The 20,518-nt window shown below is 46.8% G+C and overlaps 1 pseudogene across 1 annotated transcript; it reads left to right on the forward strand.

Annotated features, from left to right (window-relative positions):
- The first annotated feature begins 767 nt into the window (after positions 1-767).
- Positions 768-2,054, forward strand: LOC308251721 (p53 apoptosis effector related to PMP-22-like; annotated as a pseudogene). The gene is made up of 3 exons: positions 768-775; positions 1,297-1,537; positions 1,586-2,054. The product of its transcript is annotated as a p53 apoptosis effector related to PMP-22-like (transcript).
- The last annotated feature ends 18,464 nt before the right edge of the window (positions 2,055-20,518 follow it).

Below are 20,518 nucleotides of genomic sequence, written 5' to 3' on the forward strand. Positions count from 1 at the left end.
TTACAATTGCATCAAACAATAAAATAAAATACGTAGGAATAAATATAACCGAGGACCTAAAAAAAACACACCACATATTTGGAAAATTATAAGATATTGAAGACAATACAAACAAACGGAAGCTCCTGGATAGGAACAATTAACATTGTTAAAATGCCCTAGCACCCAAAGCAATCTATAAATTCAATGAAATTCTATAAAAATACCAATGGCATTTTTCACAGAACTAGAAAAAATAATCCTAAAATTTATACAGGACCACAAAAGACCTCTAATAGTCAATGCAATCTTGAGAAAAAAATAACGAAGTTGGAGGTATTATGCTACCTGATATCAAGGGTATAATAATGAAAAAAGCATTGTACTAGCATAAAAACAGACATAGATGAATAGAACAGAATAGAGAGCCCAGAAATAATCCCACACCAATATAGTCAATTAATCTAGGACAAAGGAGGCAAGAATATACAACGGGGTAAAGGCAGTCTATTCAATAAATGGTGTTGGGAAAACTGGACAGATACATGCAAAAAAGACAAAACACAAAGAAACAAAAACTAGACCACCATATACAAGAATAAACTCAAGATGGATTAAAGACTTACATGCACAACCCCAAACCATAAAACTCTTAGAAGAAAACATAGGCGGTAAACTCTCTGACAATGCTCCTAGCAATATTTTCTTGGATGTGTCTCCTTGGACAGGGGAAACAAAGGAAAAAATAAATAGAAGCAACTATATATCTCAAACTAAAAAGGTTTTGCATGGCAAAGTAAGCCATCAACAAAACAAAAAGACAAATGTTGAAAGGAAGAGGATACTCACCAAGGAAACATCCGATAAGGGGTCAATATGCAAAATTTACAAAGAACTCATACAATTGAACACCAAAAAAAATAAAAATAAAAATCACAAACCCAAAACAAAACAAACAAAAGCAATATGCCCGTCAATAGACAACTGGATAAAGAATATGTGGTACATATATTCAGTGGAATATTACTGAGCAAGAACAAAAAATAAAATACTGTATTACCATTTGCAACAACATGGATGGACCTAGAATTATGCGAAGAGAAATAAGTCAGACAAACGAAGACAGGCGAGCTCACCCGAATCTAGGTGGGGCCGGAGCTCACCAGGCCGCCTCTTCCCTCACGCCCCATGCTCACTAGCCACTCTCCGCAGGCAGAGCCCCGCTGGCCCTTTCTCTCTCTCTCTCTCTCTCTTGTCTCCACTGCACAGAGGCTGCTATTGGGCCCGGCCTGTGGTCCTGCCCCTGTTCCTGCTCAGCGTCAGCACCATAGCGCGAAGTCCTGGTCCCACGTCCCGGCGCCAGGCGGCGGCCTCCGACGTCGCGGCCTCCGACGTCGCGGCCTCCGACGTCGCGGCCTCCGACGTCGCGGCCTCCGACGTCGCGGCCTCCGACGTCGCGGCCTCCGACGTCGCGGCCTCCGACGTCGCGGCCTCCGACGTCGCGGCCTCCGACGTCGCGGCCTCCGACGTCGCGGCCTCCGACGTCGCGGCCTCCGACGTCGCCTCTGGCTTCACTCATGGCGCTGGCCAGCTGTGTCTACTCTAGCTGCAGTGGAGTGACCACATCCCGATGTCCTCACTGTGATGGCGATGCTTCCGCAAGGGCCGGAAGCGGGTTCTCCATGGATGGCTATGAGAGCCTGAGGGACTACGCGTCCGGGAAGGCAGCCGCCAGCTACGCTCTTCTGCGGCTTTATCATCTGGTGACCTGTTTCACCCTCTCCCTCTTTGCCCTCCGCGGACCCGAATGCTTGTCTTCCAGAGAGTGATCGGAGGCCCTCTGGCCCTTGCTGCCGTGTTCCAGATCCCCTCCTCGGTAATCTGCCCTGAGAAGTACCCCCAGACCTTCACGCTTCATTGCAGCCCTGCAGTCACAGCTATAACTGGGCCTATGGCTGTGGGTGGGCGGCCACGGTTGTCCTCATCGGCTGTGTCGCCTTTTCTGTTGCCTCTCCAACTACGAAGATGACCTCCTGGGCAATGCCAAGCCCAGGTACTTCCACACATCTGTCTAAGGTGAGGATGGATTCCTGCTGTCGGCACGGATTCCAGAGGAAGAAACGGTTTTCCCCAGCATACTTGCACATTTGGGCGGGGGCAGGGCGAGGGCGGGGGGGGGGGGGGGGGAGCAGAGTTCAAATCATTAGAGGAGTCAAGGTGCTAAAATAAATTTGGAGGAAATATCTCTTAAATGCTGTTATAGTTTCATATTCATTTATGTTTCATAGAATTAAACAAAACCTACTTCTTTTAACTAATTACTGTAATGTGCCAATTATTTCCTTAATACCTATCTATACTATTTATACTGCATTTGTAAAAGAATATGAAACTTACCATTTTATAAGGTAAAAATGAGAAGGCTTCAAAGATTTAAGTGACCTGAGCAAGTGTCTGTTTTTCCCCGATTACATGGACTGGCTCTAGTATGGAAAAAAGAGAAGAGGGTTAAAATATTGGTAAAAATTGTCAGTAACCAAATAGTCTAAGAGAAATGCAAAAAGTAAATATTTTTCAGCCTTCAGCTGCTTTAAGAAGCAAAATGGTTTTCTAAACGCATATCCTTTGTGAGAATTTCTAATTAACACCCTGCATAATTAATATTTTGCTGAGCTTCACGTTAGCTTGATATGTCATTTAGGAAAGTATTCTTCCATTACCAAAACCTGTTGTAGTGGTAAGGTCTTCTTGAGTACGGAAATGCTAAAATAAAATTTTCTCTTTTAAAGTGGTTTGTAGGGTTGGGGTGTGAGGAAATGATATATTAATCTGTACTGTTTTGTGCCTATACGTTCAAGACCAGAGCAGACTGAGTTAAAAGATGGGCTGGATTTAATTCATTGTGACTGGTAGTTATAATTTGCTGGTGCAGTAAAACATTAGGAAGGCCATTCCTATCATAAAAGTAACATTAAAAAAACCTAAGGAGAAGAAATGGCTTGAGTTTTTCATCTCTAATCATGTAGACCAAACTTCTAAAAGATTGCAACTGCAAGCAAAAACTTAAATGTAGTTAAAAACTGGCATTCATGCGGACTGACGGGTCCCGGGTTTGATTCCCGTCAAGGGCACATGCCTGGGTTGTGGGCTCCATGCCCAGTAGAGGGTGTACAGGAGGCAGCCGATCAATGATTCTCTCTCATCGATGTTTCTGACTCTCCCTCTCCTGCCTCTCTGAAATCAATAAAAATATATTTTAAAAAAAACACACACACAACAACACCTGGCCTTCCTTGGTAAACATTTAAAATATCTGGTGTAAAATGTACAAAAGGAGAATTCTTTTGAATGGAAAGTATATATCACATGGGTTATTTTTTAACCATTTGTAGGAACATAATGAAAACAAATTCATATGCTGTAGCAAATGATTTTGTAAGTTGCAGAATAAGTAATTGCAGTTTTCCCCAATAAACCAGATGTGATAAAAAAAATGAAGAACTAATAAACAAAGAAAACAAACAAACTTATAGATACAGAGAACAAAATGAGGGTTGTCAGATGAGTGGGGCTTTGGGGGACTCGGTGAAAAAGGTGATGGGATACAGAAGTACAGATTGATAGTTACAAAATAGTCACATGATATAAACTACAGCATAGGAAATATAGTCAATATATATATAAAACCCTAATATGCAAATAGACTGAAGGGCAGAACAACCAAACAACCGAACAACCAGTTGCTATGACATGTGCTGACCACCAGGGGGTGTGTGGGGAACATGGCGGGCATCGGCTGCAGTGGGATGGTGGAGCAGGTGAGCGGGGGCGCCAGACCAAGGCAGGGCACCGATCTCTGTCATTGGGGTGAGCATCTAGTGGTTACTGAAAATTCTTTGCTCCTATAGGCCACAGTCCCGCCTCGTGCTCTCACCTGCTGCCAGCACTGGCCCTGCTCACACCCACTGCTGGCACTGGCCCCAATTGCTCCGCGCTGTCAGTGGGTGCGAGTGGGGTGGCGCTGTCAGCGCGTGGGAGCAGCGATGGTGCGAGAGGGGCTGCGGGCAGACAGGGGACCAGGGGCCATGGTGGGAGGGGCTGGGCAGGGGCGAGAAGGATGGGCTGAGACCCACCCCTGTGCCCACCGCAGCCTTGCAGTCCACAGTTCCTTTTAAGGTGCACCAATTCGTGCACTAGGCCCCTAGTATTGTAACAACTATATATGGTGTCAGATGGGAACTAGATTTATCATGGTGAGCATCCATAAGCTATAGAGTATAATTGTCTGGCCACTATGCTGCACACATGATACTAATATTAATGTTGAATGTCAGCTATAATTGAAAAATAAAAAAAGACATTTTTCCCTCTTAAAAACAGCAAAGCAGTGCAAACTATGAGATACATTGGTTTTAACTGGCAAGTGAAAACATTAGTTCATACTTGAACTATAGTGCTGAATGTGAATATCTTTAAAACATTTTCTTATTTATTTTATTTTTCAGCTTTACTAAACTATAATTGAGAAATAAAATTGTAAGACAAAGTGTGAAAATTTATTCTTTATAAAACGTTCCTTGTTTAAACATTAAAGAATGAATCAAGAAAATAAGATGTTTCATCAGTGGTATGATGTAGTGGTTTCCCAAATTGTACTGTTTGTAGATAGCATTTTAGTTTTATTAAAATTCACATAGTTACTGAACAATTATTTACATAAAATATTATTATATCAGACATTAATCAAAATTTTACTATCTTTCACGATTATTCCTAAAGAAGAATATAAAATTTTAAAATATGCACTGTGTTGAATAAAACCATAAAGGAGGGAGCAGTTTCACAGAGAGCCCACCAGGTGCCGCTGTTCCGAAGCCAGACCCTTCCAACCTCGCCACAGGGTCAATCTTCCTCAAACCGCCAGATGTGTGCAGCAGGCTCTTCTCCATTTCCAGACCCCACCCTAACCCTATAGTCTATTCACCTGGCACCACATGCAGAATCCTTCCTACAAGCTCTGAACAGTCACTCTTATCTCTTCCACGGTTCCCCCAACATATCCACGGATCCTTACATCAGGACCTTTCTCTGCATGGAATGCCTTTCCGTTTACTGGTGTCCACTGAGAAAACTCATCCTGGGGCCACGTTGCTTAATTCCTCTGTGCCCCAGATTCCTCTGATGGGCAGGCTGGACAGAGGGGGTGAACCAGGGCAAGACCTGAGAAAACCTGAGAGGCAGTGTTGAGCCACAGAGGGTTTGAAACAGGACAGTGTCCTCATGTGAATGGAGAGAAAGAGCACCCTTCCTTCCCCTCCCACCCCTGATCTTTCTAGAGGGATTTTAGGGGTGTTGAATGAGATGCTATAGCTTTGGCCAGCACAGACCCCCTCTTTGGGCTCCTAGTGGCTAGACCAGCCACCTATGTGCCCTCCTGGTGGGGCTGTTTGATCTCTGTTGACGCCCTGAGACTGGACCAACACACAGCACCCGATCCCTAGGCAGACATCATCCAGGGGACAGCCCTGCAGGAAGAGCCTGAGCCATGGGCTGGGGGCTGAGGTGTCACCTTTATGAAAGCGCGGTAACTCCCTCTGCCACAGAGGAGTTGGAAGACAGACCAAGAGGCTGATGTGGCTCCCACAGGACTTGCTGGGGAAACAGCACTGGGAGGTAAGCTCCTCATGCAGATAGAGACCTAGCTGAGCTGGCCAAGGTTCAGGGAACTGGAGGACCTTCGGGAACCCTGCTCCAGACCACCTCCCCTGCCCATCACAGCCCCTCTCTCAGTTTCTCCGGACAATGTACCTTTCCTCTCTCATGCTGTCTCTGAGTCTTTTCCACTCTGGCAGCTTCCCACCCTGTCTCTCTCTCTCTCTCTCTCTCTCTCTCTCTCTCTCTCTCTCTCTCTCTCTCTCTCTCCTTGTCTTTGCTCTCTCCCTCTCTGGATCTCTGGCTCTGAAGGTCTCTGGCTCTTTTTGGGTTTCTCTCTGTGTGTCTTCTGTCCTATGTGACTCTCTGTCTCCGCCAACTTCGGTCCTTGTTGTCCCATCCAACCTCCACTCTCTAAGCAGTGAGAGAGGGATAGGGGAGGCGCCGGCTTCTCCCCCTTTGCCCACCCCCAGGGTCCTCTCCTTAGGTTCTGCCTCCTCTGACACCTTTGCCCTGAGAGGAAGAAGAAAGGGAGATTGTTACCCTGGGGAAGGGGTGGGGTGGGCTGGCTGGTAGGAGTGGGTGCAGGTCCAGGCTCTATTGAATGATCTGTGGGAGCATCAGGTTTCAGACCCCAGTGCTGACTTACATTTTGGGGACCCTCCTGCAGCCACCTTCTCTCCAACACCCACATTCTGCCCAGCTGCCTATCTTCTCCCCGCTGTTCACCCTATGGTTCACCCTCCAGTTCACCTTCTCCCTGGGCCATTTGCCAATCCCCCCTCTGCCACGCCCAACCTTGTACCCACGGTATACCTTGACCCCTCCATCCACCTTCACCTCATGGCCCACCTTCATCCCATGGCCCACCTTCTTATCACTTCTCTCCTTGCCCTTCCTCATCACCAGGCCTCTGACCTCCTCTCATGTCCCTGCATCTTCTGTGGTCTTTGTCCCCACACCGTGGTCCTGTTCTTCACTCGGTGCAGCTGCTCTTGGCAGATTTCCAGCCAGCTATCGCCTTGTCAACACTAATGGAATGAGAAACCGGGGCTTCATGAATTCTGCAAAATAACTGATAGTGTTGGTCCTTGCAAGCGACTACACTTGTTGGTGGGTGTGTGTATGTGGGAGGAGGAGGCTTTGGGTGGGGCGATCATGGTCTCAGAAGATGGTGCTTAGGGACCGGGGAGGGTCTGGCTATTGTGTGCTCCTCTAGGTTTGCCTCTCGGGTTTGTCACTGAGGAGCCCAACTGTGCTCTGGGACGGGGTGGTGAGGTGGGTCCCGCTGCCGTGCAGACCTGTGGTCCGTCTGTTGTGGGGGGTCTGACTACTGTGGGGTCCAGTTCTTGTGGAGATTTGGGGGTGGTTGGGGTCCGGCATAGCTGCTGTGAGGTTCAAGTGGCCGTGCTGATAAGAGTGAACAGTTGTTGCAGACAGTGTGACAGACCTCCACTGTGGAGCCTGTCGTGTGTGGGGTTGTAGTGCCTGGGTTAGTGGCCATCACCTCTCTCTCTCTGCCTGCTCCCTCTCCTTCTCTCCTGCCCTCTCTGGCCTTCCTGCTTTCTCTGTCCATTTCCTTCTCTCTGTCTCTCCATACCTACCTCTCTTTGTGCCTCCATATTGAACTTTCATTCAGATGTTAACTGAGCTATTTGTGTTCACCATCCGGCTGCAGTGGTACCTGGAGGCTCTGGGTCCTGCTCAGATGGGAAGAGGAGGTGGGACATCCCCACCCACCCCGGGTGGGCCCCAAGGCAGGTAATGACCGGTTTATGTGGAGCAAACAGGCTGGATGTTTGTGTCTCGGAGACCTCCCCTCATCCTGGAAAGGGTGTGTGTGTGTTTATATTCTAGATGTTAGAGCTTTGTCAGATATATAATTTGCAAACATTTTCTCCAATTCGATGGATTGCCTTTTGCTCTGTGGAAAGTATCTCTTTTTTTGTATAAAAGCAAGTAAGAATTTCTTGACCACAGCTGAAAACATACTTTAGGGCAGTGAAACAAGGAACGGCTAGTTCTAGAAGCAATAGGAGAGTCTAGGCTGGGCTGCTTTGGCTCTCTGAGAAGTCAGAGAAAAGGGCGAAGAGGGGACCTTGGAGACAGGTTCAGGGGGTTAACCCGGGAGGAACTGCCACTGCCCATTGGTCCCCAGGGGTCTCTTAGAGGTTAGGGGTTGAGGGGCCAAGGGAGAAGGGGAAGGGCATGGCACAGGTGCGCCCCCTGGAGGGAGAGAGCCTGGAAAGTACCTTTGATGGCAGCCCTGTCCAGGCAAGATCCTGAGGATCCGGGGTTACACCAGCATCATTTCTAATCAAGTAGTGGCTGAGCCAGGCCTACCTGGGGGGCAGGTCTTTATGAATCAGCCTGAGATGTGGGCACTTCCCCTAGAGCAGGGTGTCTCCGGCACACAGTATAGACATTTGGGGCTGGATAATCCTGTGTCCTGTACACTGTTGAATGTTGAACACCATACTGGTCTCTACTCAGGAGATAACAGCAGCACTCTCCCCGTGTCATGACATATGTCTACAGACATTGAGGAATGTCCCCTGGGTTTAGAACCACTGCCCTAATGCTGGAGGGTGAGTGGGAGATCACCTGGGGCTGTGAGGTCAGGCTCTGCAGAGGAAGATCCAGGAGCTGGGTGCCACCTCAGGTGAGCCAGCTTCAGTCTCCCCACCTCTAGAATGGGGGTCTGGGGGTCCTGGCAGGACTCAGTGCTCTCATTCATTCATTCTAAAGGATTAAACAAGCACCTACTATGTGTCAGGCTCTGGGGTGGGGCTACACTAGGGAGAAGACACAAAGGCCTGGCCTCATGGGAGAAAGGGATGTTAGTCAGTTAATGACAGGACTGAATGGAAAATGACAGGAGTCATAAATGCTGAGAAGCACAAACACCTGGTGTCCAGTCAGAGCAGAGTAGGGGCACCTCATCTCTCCTGGAGGCCAGGGAGGGCCTCCTAGAGAAACTGCAATCAAAGGATGAGAATGAGGGAACCAGCGGAGGCGAGGAAGAGCGGTCCAGGCAGCAGGCCTGCCCGTGCCGAGGCTCTGTGGTGAGTCGGAGTGGCGGGAAGGCCAGAGTGGTTGGGGCGTGGAAGGGACAGCTCCCTGTAGACTCTGCAGGGCCTCCTGGGTGGGGCAAGGGAGCGTGGTCTTGATCTGTTGAAGGTGTTAAGCTGGAAAGTTCATAATCTGTGGTGAAAAGATCCCTTCCACAGATAGTGTAGGTAAAGTGCTTAGCACAGGCAGGGCCGGGCACCCAGAAATGTCTCTTGTGACGCAGGGACTGAGAGAACTTACAGGGGCCAGTCCCTGCTTGGTGACATTTTGGGAAATCATAGTACGTTCTAAATTTGGGGTGGGTGCTAGGAAAGTGGGGTGCATATGCTTTGAGTGCAGTTTGGGAGGTGGGGGAGTGCAGCCATTCCTGGGGGCAGGGGCAGGGCTCCCGGGGCCAGAAGCTGCTTCTCTCAGCACAGTCCTGGGCCCATTTCACAGGAGGAAGACTGAGGCCCTGGCCTTCATGGCACCAAGTCCTGAGCCAGCAGCTGCACCCTGGCCTCAAGGTGCCTTTGGGACCTGTCACATTTCCAGCCATGTCTCAGGGCTTGAGAGGATGGGCTCTGGGTCCAGCTGCCCAGGTTCCATACCCCTCCATGACCAGCTGTGTGACCCTGTGCAGACACGGTACCACTCTGAGCCTCTGTGGCAGAAATGGGGAGAATCTGCCTCTCAGGGAAGATGTGAGAATTAAACAACATCCTTCACATTCATTCATTCACTCGACAAATAGGTATTAAGCACCTACCGTGTGCCAGGTGCTGTTCTAGGAACTAGGGACACATGGGCACCATCACCTTCCCCAGGCGCTGGTGTTCTTATGGCAGAGACAGACCCTCAGCTACTCAGTCAGTCAGTAACTAAAAGGTAAGGGGGTGATGAGTGCCCCAAATAAACACAAAGCAGGAAGAGAGGGACAGAAAATGAATGGGGCTGTGGGTGTGGATGGCGATTTAGCCTAGGGGTCAGTGCAGGCCTTGCTGAGGAGGTGAGGCCTGAAGGAGGTGAGGACAGGGCCACATGACTATCTGGAGGAACAACATTCCTGGCTAAGGAAGTAGTCCATGCAAAGGTCCTGAGGTAGCACCGTGCCTGGTGTGTTGGGGGAGCAGTGAGGAGGCCCATGTGGCTGGAACTGAGTGAGTGAGAGGAGGCACAGCCATGAGGCTGTGTGGAGTCCCATGGGCCTGGATGTGATCTAGCCACCAGCAGGGCTCTTTGGAGACTCAGGTGCTTGGAAGAGAGATCCCCCCAACCAGGGCCCGAGCGGGAGCAGGGGCTGGAAGGGTCCTGGCCTAGTCTGGACATGGGGCACCTCTGAGCTTCCTTCCCTGAGTCTGTTATGTGACTGGGGCCAGGTGTCCTAACCTCTTCCTGTGACACCACCTCTGGGCTGGATAGGGGGCCTGGAGCTTCTGCCAGGCAGCGGGACCCCAACCTGCCTGACCACCGAGGATCTGAGACTCCTCTTATTTGGAGGATGGTTCTGGTTTGGGCTGGAGGGAGGGGGGTAGAACAGTAGGAACATGTCTGGCCAGGGGCTGAGGACTTAAGTTCCCCGAGATGAATTTCGTTCACTGTGAGTTTCAAAAGGTGAATTTCCATCAAGCTGACACTCACTCATGACCTCATCCTGCCATCAGATCAGACCCTGTGAACCCTGGGGACCTCTCTGAAGCTCATAGAAATCCAGAATGAAACACCTAGTACATGTTGGGGCTAAGCATGTACCTGGGTTGTTTACCAACAGGCACCAACCTTGTACCCACTTGACAGTTGTAAAGACTGAGGTTCACAAAACAATGTCACTCAGAGTGTGACATTGAAACAGCAGGTGTTGCTGGCTCCAAACACCCTGCTCCCAGGTCCCAACCCCCATCCCCCATTATCAGCCTGTTCCTGGCTCTGGGAACTCCAGCTGCGCTTGTGGTCTGGCTCAGAGTCACCAGTGGCTTCTGGTCTCTCCATGTGCCCCAGGAGGAAGCCAGGGAGGGGAAGGGCCACCAAGTCCCAGGGGCCTTGCATTTTCCCCTTGAAATCTGAGTGCTCTCAGAGGGCTCTCAGTTTCAGAGATTGGTTTCACTGGGGCTTCTATGAAGCAGGGGTTCACTCAGAGTGAGAGTGCAGGGCCCCGAGGCTCCATCGGGCTCCCTGAACCCCGTGAGAGTGTAGCCTCTTGAGACTCCTTGGCACTTCCAAGGAAGGGCTGCCTAGGGCCCTGGGAACAGACCCTGCAGGTCCCTGTCCTCACTAGGAACTTTCTTAGAGGAGAGGCACTTGTAGCAGCTTGGGGAGAAGGGCACCTTCTTTATCCTGGGCCCCCTGAGTCTGGGCAGGGAGGGTGGGGAAGTTGGAGAGGAATTTAGGGAAGCAGTTTTTCACACACACACACACACACACACACACACACACACACACACACACACACCATTGCACAACCCCTGCTGAAATTCTTAGAGAATTCTTTCAGATGCTGCCCTAAACTGCATTCTCCGTGGTCCTCACTCAGCCTTCTGGGATAACACAGAGCACACCCATTTCTCCAAATTATTTTTTCCTGCTGTATTTATCAAGTACTTATCCTGGAAAAGTGTGGGAATGGATGACGTGGGCCTAAAATGATCACTGTAGTGCAGGTGGAAACGCAGAGTGCTGGGAACCCAGAAGAGGCTCCTGGCCTAGCTGAGAGGGGTCAATCTGGTGAGCTTCCTGTGGGAGGTACCATCTATGCTAAGTCCTGAAGGATGGGTAAGATTCAGCCCGGAAAGAAATGAGGAAAGAGAAGAATGTTTCAGGCAGAAGGAACAGCATGTGGAGGTGAGAAAACATCTTTTGTGCAAACGAAAGAGGTTCTAAGTGGCTAGAACGGTGTGCTTGATGAGGGATATTGGTCATGCTGAGGCCAGAATATAGAGATGCCAGGAGCAGTGATTCAGGTGGGAGGGAAGTGACACCTTCATTTCTCAGAGGTTATGAGTCCACCTTTATTTCATATCGCCTAATTGCTTTTCCAGGAAGCAATTCACACCTCCACCTTCTAGGTATACAAGTGCCCATCTCACCACATCCTCGTCAGCATTGGGTTTTATCATTTTTTAAATCTTTGCCAATTTCAGTCGAAAAAACAACAACAACAGCTAATTGTGAAAATAAAAACAAATGAGTGTTTCTCTGGTAAGTGATGGGGTGGACAATTTTTTCATATATACATTGGCCACACAAATGCCACCTCCTGCCCTCGAATGTTAGCAGGTCTTACGCCCAATGGAGAGGTTGTGGTCATTTCTAGTTCCTCTCTTAGCATGAAACAAAAGGAAACTTGTAGGCTGCCCTCTCACCACATCGATGGGGAATTTGTAAGGCACCGTACCCACTGTCTCTCTATATGCATTTATTTATTTTTTATTAATCCTCACCTGAAAATATTTTTTTCCATTTTCAGCAAGAGTGGAAGGGAGGGAGAGAGAGACAGAGAACAACATCGATATGAGAGAGACACAAGGACTGGCTGCCTTGAACAGGAGCCCCGACTGGGGGTAGGGGGAGGCAGTGAACTCAGGTATGTGACTTTGACCAGAATTCAAACCCACGATCCTTCATGTGTGGGCTGACACTCCAACCACTGAGCAACACCGGCTAGGGCTCTCTCTCTCTCTCTCTTTTTAATTTACATTTTATTCAATTACAGTTGACATATAATATGATATCAGTTTCAGGTATACAGCATAGTGATTAGAAATTTAACTTACAAGGTGATTCCCTCAATAAGTTTAGTACTCAACTGGTGCTTTACATAGTTATTACAACATTATTGACTATAGTCCTTGTGCTGTACTTTATATACCCATGACTATTTTGTAACTTTCAATATGTACTTCTTAATCCTTTCACCTTTTTCTCCCTGCCTTTCAACCACCTCCCATCTAGCAACCATCCATTTGTTCTCTGTATCTATGAGTCAGCTTCTGTTTTTTGTTTATGTATTTTGTTTTTAGATTCCATAAAATCACATAGTATTTGTCTTTCTTTGTATGATCTATTTACCTTAGCATAATACCCTCTATGTCCATCTGTGTTATCACAAACTGTAATACTTCATTCTTTTTTATGGCCAAGTAATATCCCATTGTATATATCTACCACATCTTCTTTAGCCAGTCACCTATCAATGGATATTTAGGTTGCTTCCATATATTGGCTATTGTAAATAATGCTGCAGTGAACATAGGAATGCATATACCTTTTCAAATTAGTATTTTGAATTTCTTCAGATAAATACCCAGAGTGGAATTGCTGGGTTATAAGGTTATTCTATTTTTAAATTTTTGAGGAATTTCCATAGTGTTTTCCATAGTGGTTGTACCAATGTGTTATACCACTAACAGTGCATGAATTCAGCAATACATTAGCAAACCAAAATGAGCAATACATTAAAAAGATCATACACCATGATCAAGTGGGATGCAAGTTTAGGTCAATACCCATAAATCAATTAGCATGATACCACATAGATAAAATATAAAATAAAAATCATATGATTATACCAATAGATGCAGAAAAAGCATTTAACAAAATCCAGTATCTATTTATGATTTAAAAAAACAAAACAAACTCACAGCAACATGAGAATAGAGGGAACATACCTCAACATAATCAAGGCCATATATGACAAACACACAGCTAACATAGTCAATGTGGAAAAACTAAAAACATTTTTCTTAAATCAAGAACTACACAAGGATGTCTACTTTCACCACTTTTATTAAACATAGTATTAGAAGTCCTAGCCCCAGCAATAAGAAAAGAAAAAGAAATAAAAGCCATCCAAATTGTAAAGGAAGAAATAAAACTGTCATCATTTGCAGATTACATGATACTATATGTAGAGAACCATAATGATTGCACCAAAAAACCATCAGAAGTGAAAAAGAAATTCCATAAATTAACGGGATACAAAATTAATATTTATAAATCAATTGAATTTTTATACACCAATAACAAACTATCAGAAAGAGAACTTAAGAAAATAATCCTATTTACAATTGCATTAAAAATACCTAGGAATAAATTTAAAAGTGGAAAAAGACATGTGTTCAGAAAATTATAAGACATTGAAGAAAAAAATTGAAGAACTTGAAAATAGCCCTAGCCAGTTTGGCTCAGTGGATAGAGCTTCGGCCTGTGGACTGAAGGGTCCTGGGTTTGATTCCAATCAAGGGCACATGCCCGGGTTGCAGGCTTGATCCCCAGTAGGGAGCATGCAGGAGGCAGCCAATCAGTGATTCTCTTTCATTGTTGATGCTTCTATCTCTCTCCCTCTCCCTTCCTCTTTGAAATTAATAAAAATATTAAAAAATAAGTTTAGAAAATAAATGGAAGTATATACTGTGCTCATGGACAGGAAAAATTAACATTGTTAAAATGTCCTTATTACCCAAAGCAATCTATAGAGTCAATGTAATCCTTATCATAATAACAAGGGCATTTTTCACAGAACTAGAAAAAATAATCCTAAAATTTATACAGACCCACAAAAAACCTTGAATAGCCACAGAAATCTTGATGAAGAAGAAAAAAGTGGAAAGTATCATGCTACCTGATATCAAGCTATACTACAAAGCTATAGTAATCAAAACAGCATGATACTGGCATAAAAACAGACACATAGATCAAAAGAACCCAGAATGCCCAGAAATAAACCCATGCCTAGTGTAGTAAATTAACCTATGACAAGGAGACAAGAATATCCAGTGGCGTCAGACTCTTCCATGAATGATGTTAGGAGAACTGGACAGATACATGCCAAAAAAAAAAAAAAAATGAAACTAGACCACGTTCTTACACCATATATAAGAATAAACTCAAAGTGAATTAAATAGTTAAATGTAATACCTGAACCCATAAAATTCCTAGAAGACAACATAGGCAGTAAAATCTTTGACATTGCTCTTAGTAATATAACTTTTAAATATATCTCTGCAGGCAAGAGAAACAAAATATACAAATGGAACGACATCAAACTAAAGAGTTTTTGCACAGCAAAGGAAACCTTCAACAAAATGAAAAAGTCTACTGAATGGAAGAAGATATTCGCCAATAATATATCGAATAAGGGGTTAATATCCAAAATATATAAGAAACTCATACAATTTAACAACAACAAAACAAACAAATAATCCAATTTAAAATGGGCAGAGGACCTGAATAGACATTTCTCCAAATAGAACATACAGATGGCCAATAGACGTATGAAAAAATGCTCAAGGTCACTAATTATCAGAGAAATGCAAATTAAAACCACAATGAGATATCACCGCACACCAATCAGAATGGCTACCATCAAGAAATCAACAGCCCTGGCTAGTGTGGCTCAGTTGATTGAGCGCCATCTCATGCACCAAAAGGTCGCAGATTCTATTCCAGTCATGGCACATGCAAAGGCTGTGGGCTCAATTCCCAGTAGGAGGTGTGCAGGAGGCAGCCAGTTGATATTTTTCTCTCTCTCCCTCTCCCTTCCTCTCTCTAAAAATCAATAAAGACATATTTTAAATAAAGAAATCAACAAACAACAAGCGTTGGCAAGGATGTGAAGAAAAGGGAACTCTTATGCACTCTTGGTAGTATTGCAAATTGGTGCAGCCACTATGGAAATCACTATGGAGTTTCCTCAAAAAATTAAAAACAGACCCAGCAATTCCACTTTTGGGTATATAACTGAAGAAATAAATCCAATTTACTAATTTAAAAAGTTATGTCATGACAGCATTATTTACAATCGCCTAGATATGGAAGCAACCCAAGTGTTCATCAAAAGACCATTAGATAAATAAGATGCAGTACCTGTATATACAATGGAATATTACTCAGCCATAAAAAGAATGAAATTTTCCTCAGTGATTTGGCTCAGTGGATAGAATGTCGGCCCTCAGACTGAAGGGTCCCGGGTTTGATTCCAGTCAAGGACACATACCTCATTGTAGGCTCAGTCCCAGGCCCTGGTCAGGACGAGTGTGGGAGACAACCAATCAATGTGTCTCTCTCACACTGATGTTTAAAAAAAACAAAGAATGAAATCTAGCCATTTCGACTACATGAATGGACCTAGAAGATAAAAGACAAAGAAAGACAAATACCATATGATTTCAGTTATGTAGAATCTACAAAACAAAATAAATGAACAAACAAAACAGAAACAGACTCATAGATACAGAGAACAAACTGATGGTTGCTAGATGGGAGGAGGGATTTGCGGGGGAGGAGAAAAAGGTGAAAGGATTAAGAAGTACAAGTTGCTAGTTACAAAATAGTCAGGAGATGTAAAGTACAGCCTAGAGAATGTAGTCAATAATTTTATCTTAACTATGTATCATGCCAAGGAAGTACTAGACTTATCAAAGGGGATCACTTCATAAATTCTATAAACGTCTAACCACCATGCTGTATACCTAAAATTAACATAATATTGATTGTCAACTGTAATTGAACAAACATTGTTTAAATATACTTAAAAAATAAAAATGTTGGCCCTCACCAACTGGCTCAGTTGGTTGGGCATCATGTCATGCACTGAAAGGTTGCTGGTTCCATTCAGGTCAGGGCACATGCCAGGGTTGCGGGCTTGATTCCCAGTTGAGGGCGTGCAGGAGGCTGCCGGTCAATGTTTCACATCAATGTTTCTCTCTTTCTCTAAAAATCAATAAAAAACTCTATAAAGAAATGTTTTATGTTATGTGAATTTCATGTCAATTAAAAAAAATGCCAATGAGTCTGCCAAGCACAAAGGATAGGTGGGCATCTGAGAGATGAAAGAGATCAGGGAACTGGACGAAGAGTGCAGAGAGGATGTATAAGGAGGTAGCCCCCTGTCCGTCCGGTTGGTTCCAGCCTGGAGACATGCCACCCAGGGAATGGGGGTGAGGGAACTCCACAACCTGGCTTTGAAGGTGTGGGTGGATGGGGATCACACAGTCTCTCTCTCTCTCTCTCTCTCTCTCTCTCTCTCTCCCCCACCCTCTCTCCCTCTCTCCCCCCACTCCCACCATGTGTGGGACCTGAGTAGGGACATAGATCACACCCATGAACACATGTGCTAGAGCTTGGGGGTCAAGAAGCCTCCAGTCTCCTTGCATATGTGGCCCCCCACTCCTGGTTGTGGAGGCTGTAGACTCGAATTAAGTGAGGGATGGAAGAGGGAGTAGCCCTTTCTTATAAGCCCATCAGTATTGGGCCTGAGCTCTGAGTCAGGCCCCACATCTCTCCTTCTCTCCCTACAGCTGTGCAGGTGCTGGGAGTAGCCTGTCTTCCCCTCCCCCATCATACTGTAAGTTCTGAGAAGTCCTACCTGTGGTTTGGCCTGGCCCCTCCTTCCACTCTCTGGCTGGATTGTCCTGGCCACTGTCTTCCTGTCTTGGGGCCTGGGTAGGAAAAGTCTAGGAACTGCCAAATCCCAGCCCCGGTCCCCAGGCACAGGGGTGAGGGCTCTGCAGTGATTCTGGGGCCTTCTAATTGTTTCTCTTGGCCTCAGTTTCCCTTCTGTAGAATGGAGATAATAACAGTGCCTGCAAGTAGAACGCTAGTGTAGCTAGCCTCTGGCAGGTAGGAAGCCCTGATTCATGCTGCTGCTATTTTTACCCACTTCCTGCCTCTTGCTTTCCCTTGCTCCAGCCTCCACACTTTTACCCTTGCTGTGCCTCCACCCAGAATGCCCTCACTCCTGTCCCCTGTCAAACCCAGGAGTCACTCAAATCCCATTTCTTCAGGAAACAGGGGAGAGCAGTGGGACCAGCTGGTGTGAAAGGCAGGGAACATGGGTTCGAATTCCAGCTCTGGCCCGGACACACTGGACAGCCTCAGACAGGGCACTGAGAGGCTCTGTGCCTCAGTTTCCCCTGAACATCAGTCAGGCTCTGATGTTCTATGGTTCTAAGCCTCCCTGATGGGTGAGTATCCTGGGATCCGCACCACACACACCGTACCCCAAACTTACTCTCCCCTCCTCATCTGAGCCTCCTTTCTTGGCTCTTCTTGCCACAAACTAAAAAATTCTTGGAAATGATTGTGCCCAAGGTTTGGGGACCTCCAGAGACCCACCACTAACTCTCATGCTTCTGCCCCCTTGCCTTCCAAAATGCAGCTTGAATTTGCTCACTTCCCACCTGGGCTGCCAGCTCCCTCCTCAGCCCTCCCCCAGCCCCCCAATCCACTGGGTTGCCCTCACCAGGCCCCTTCCCTGCTCTCAGCCCTCCCATGGCTCCCTCTTGCTTCTTGAAAAAGGCCAAAATACTCCCTGTGGCTGTGAATAAAGTATCAAGTCGACTTAGTCAGGAGAGCCTTATTCAGAGGGTTTCTGCAAGGGCAGAGGAAAGGGCTGTGCCACAGCGAGAGCTCTGACAGGAGGCCTGCAGGCCTCTCCAGAGTTAGGGCAAAAAGCCTTATTTATTATTTATTTTAATAGAGAGGAGGGGATAAGGTTGGAAAGAACCAGGTGTGGAAGGTGGGATGAAAGGATGGGGATGGGGGATGGGGAACGGGACAGCGATCAGAGGATGTTCAGCCCTGGACTGCCTGTCCTCAGGAGGGGCTGTCTGCTGGCTGGGGTGTGGGGTGGGGGTGCTAAGTTCAGAAGTCTGGAGGAAGGAGAGGAGCTTAACCAAAGCTCAGTTAGCAAGCATTTTGTTCTGATTGGTCAGTGGGGACAAGCAGTTCAGCTAATCAGTTATGAGGCAAAGAATGGGAATTTTGAGCTGGCCTTGTCACAGGTAAACCAGCATTCTCCAGAGACAGATCCATTAGGATGGGTGGGTGGATGGATCTAACTATTTAATTATCTATCTCTTATCTATCTATCTATCTATCTATCTATCATCTATCTATTTAACTTACCTCTATTTCACCCTAAAACCTATCAGTTATCTACCTATTTATCCACCAATTATAAATCTATAGTTTTATATCTCTATCTCACTCTATAGCAATATATATAGATAAAGAAGGATATATAAACAGATCTATCTCTATATTTATAGATATCTATATAACATATATAATTATATAGCTATTGATATATAGAAATATATGCTGATATCTATCTATATATATAAAAGGCTAATATGCAAAGTGTCCCCTCAGGAGTTCGACCAGGAGACCGGGAGTTCAATTGCTTGCTATGATGTGTGCTGATCACCAGGGGATGGCGCAGAATGAAGAAAGGCCCGGGCCGGCAGCAAGAAGGCCCCAATCAGCCCTGATCGCCGGCCAGGCCTAAGGACCTTACCTATGCATGAATTTCATGCACTGGGCCTCTAGTCTATATACAAAAGCCTAAGCAATCAGCCGACTGGCCAGTAGCTATGACATGCACTGACCACAAGAGGGCAGATGCTCAACGAAGGAGTGGAAACCACAGGCATGGAAACATGAAACAGACTGATGAATCTCAGAGGGTAGGGGGGAGGGGAGAGGGCGAGAAGAGATTAACCAAAGATCTTGTATGTATACTAGAGGCCCAGTGCACAAAATTCATGCATGGACTTGGGGAGGGGAGATCCCCTCAGCCCGGCCTGCACCCTCTCGCAATCCAGGACCCCTCAGGGGATGTCTAAACCAGCAGTCGGACATCCATCTCTCAATCCAGGACTGCTGGCTCCTAACCGCTTGCCTGCCTGAATCCCCTAACTGCCTCTGCCTGCCTGCCTGATCACCCCTAACCACTCTGTCTACCTGATCACCCCTAACCACTTGCCTGCCTGCCTGATTGCCCCTAACCACTCACCTGCCTCCCTGATCACCCCTAACCACTCTGCCTGCCTGCCTGATGCCCCTAACTGCTTGCCTGCCTGCCTGATCACCCCTAACTACCTCTGCCTCAGCCCCCGCTGCTGCAGCTTCATCCAGAATGACAACCAGAATGATATCTGGAAGGTCGTTCAGCTGTCCGGTCTAATTAGCATATTACACTTTTATTATTATAGACTAGGGGCCTGGTGCACAGATTTGTGCACTGGTAAGGTCCCTCAGCCTGGCCTGCAGGGATTGGGCCGAAACTGGCTCTCCAGCATCCCCTGAGGGGTCCCAGATTGCGAGAGGGCACAGGCCAGGCCGAGGGACCCCACCAGTGCATGAATCCTATATAATAGAAGCCCAGCGACCGAACAGCGGAACAATCAGAACAACCGGTCGACCAGTCGCTATGGCACGCACTGACCACCAGGGGGCAGATACTCAATGCAGGAGCTGCCCCCTGGTGGTCAGTGCACTACCACAGTGGGAGAGCCACTCAGCTGACCGAGGATGAGCAACTGCTCCCACTGCAAACCTGGGGCCAATGGGGAGGAACCCAGGCTGTGATTGTCGCCTCCTCGCCCCAGGCTCCTCCTCCTTGCTCCCTGCAGCCTCCTCTGGATGCCCGCAGGCTGTGCAGCGCCGCTGCCGGGCTTGCAGAGCTGAACCCAGAGACTGGGAGGCAGGTTTGTGGCCACCGTGGGATTGAGGCCTACTCCACCGCCTTTCAGTGTTATTGTCCCTGGGCCCAGTCCAGACCGGGTCCCCTGAAGAGGCGAGTGCTCCAGCTCCATAGAAGATACCGGACCAGGAAGCAGCCACTCAGCAGGTGGGTCCACAGCCATTGGGCTGACTGGATGAGCGGTGCTCCCACAGCAGGCCAATCCCCACAGGCCACGCCCCCCACCAGTGCACAAATCCCATGGACTGGGCCTCTACTGTTATATAATATCTATATTATATATTTAAATATAGGTATTGATCTAAATTAATTTATCTTTTGGCTATCTACAGATAGATGTAATTGATATAGATA

Source organism: Plecotus auritus (genome assembly GCF_963455305.1).
Source record: "Plecotus auritus genome assembly, chromosome: 6".
Classification (NCBI taxonomy): Eukaryota; Metazoa; Chordata; class Mammalia; order Chiroptera; family Vespertilionidae; genus Plecotus; species Plecotus auritus.